General features: G+C 38.3%; 1 protein-coding gene across 1 annotated transcript in view; it reads left to right on the top strand.

Annotated features, from left to right (window-relative positions):
- LOC101852494 (amino acid transporter AVT3B) overlaps window positions 1-1,694 on the top strand; it is a 37,697-nt gene that overhangs the window by 12,562 nt on the left and 23,441 nt on the right. The window lies entirely within an intron of this gene.

Raw genomic sequence — 1,694 nt, 5'->3', positions numbered from 1 at the left:
CTCCTCCTCCTCCTTCTTCTCCTTCTTCTTCTCCTTCTTTTTCTCCTTCTTCTTCTTCTTCTCCTCCTCCTCCTCCTGGTATAAATATTGACTTGTAATGGTGAAAGGGACTTTAATCTTGAAGTCTGAAAAATCATAGATTCCTTTGAATTCTATTCCTCTACCTCCTCCTCATATGATATGCAATACACATGTAATTTGAGGGAGGGGGGGGGGTGATGTCTCTTCTCAGCGATCTCCCTGCTGCTGACATGTGTCACTTATTTAAATAACTTGTCCTTGCAATACGTAGTGAGTTTAATAATTGGTTTGGTTATAAAGGAATGGAAAGTTTTCAATGGGACACAGTAGTGGGTGGTTGGCAGGTGCTCGGGTGTGGTTTGCTCATTCTTTCCTGTCAAATATTTTTCTTCCTTATCTCTCCTCCTTTTTTGTTTATGTGACTCTCTTGCAACACTTGTTACCCTCGTCACTTGTATCATCATCATCATTGCCTTTTTCACCCTGGATCTGGATATAGGCCACGAACAAACATTTTCCACCTTTCCCTATCGTGGGCGAGTCGCTTGATGTCACTCAAGGTCTTCCCACTTTTCTGTACATCCACTTCCGTTATTCTTCTCCAGGTTTCACGTGGTCTTCCCCTTGATCTTTTACCCTCTCGGTTCCAATCTAACACTTTCCTTGTTATGCAGCTGCTTGACTTCCTGAAAGTGTTGTACGTTGTACTGTATTGTAAATCGCTCAGAGCCTGTGTACTTTAATCAGGGTTGAGCGCTATATAAATATCATTTATTATTATTAAAGTCTGTCGTCACTTATATGACCTAATTTTATTTCAAATGCAGTGAAACTCTTACTAAAACTTAACTTAAAAGGAAAGGAATGGAAAGCTTCCAAAAGATGCAGTGGCAAGATAAGCCTAAAGGGGAAATGTTTCATGCGGTATGAGGTTGCTTGAGGTGTCTATCGTTGACTTGCGTACATGTATAAATTTCTTTTTAGATGGGGATTTTTTCTCCTTTCATTTTTTAAAATCTGATATAGTTGGATGCGAGATTCGCAGTCTTCATATATGTAATTTGATTTTTCAGTTTGCTTTATCAATGTTTTTTTGCTTATTTCTTTTGGCTAGGTTTCTGCTGTGCTTACCTGATTTTCATCTGCAAGAATTTGTCAGACTTCGTTCCGTCTGTGAACATGTGAGTGATTTACTTATAGTCAAGTCAACTGAATTATTTTAGTATTCTGAGGAGCGTGATCCACATCATAAACCGTTTGCCATCTAAGTCATATAAAATAGAGGGAACTCTCGGGAGAACATACTACAGAAATAGCATTTTTAGTGAGTAAGCATCCCCCTCCCCCCTCATGTTTGTTACATAACCCACTGGGGGAATTTCACGAAAAATTATCTCCGTTTTTTGGTGTTTTTCTGTTGTTCCAGCAGGTAATTGGAGAAAAAACCGTATCCATAGCTTTTAGAAAATTTCCTGCAACCTCTTGTCGAACAGTTTACGGAATTATTGGTTCTCGAAATAAAAGACGAGAGACTCAGATTTCCAGTTTCCATGACAACCTTTCTCATTTGCTGTCAGGTCTTCTAGGTAATAATATAGATTGTAAAGCACATAGAGCTTGCTGTTAAGCGGTAATTTTTGCTATACAAATGCTATTTATTATTATTATTATTA

The sequence above is a fragment of the Aplysia californica genome, unplaced genomic scaffold (assembly GCF_000002075.1).
Source record: "Aplysia californica isolate F4 #8 unplaced genomic scaffold, AplCal3.0 scaffold00378, whole genome shotgun sequence".
Classification (NCBI taxonomy): Eukaryota; Metazoa; Mollusca; class Gastropoda; order Aplysiida; family Aplysiidae; genus Aplysia; species Aplysia californica.
The sequence above is the reverse complement of the archived record's forward strand: the minus strand, read 5'-3'. Positions and strand labels throughout refer to the sequence as shown.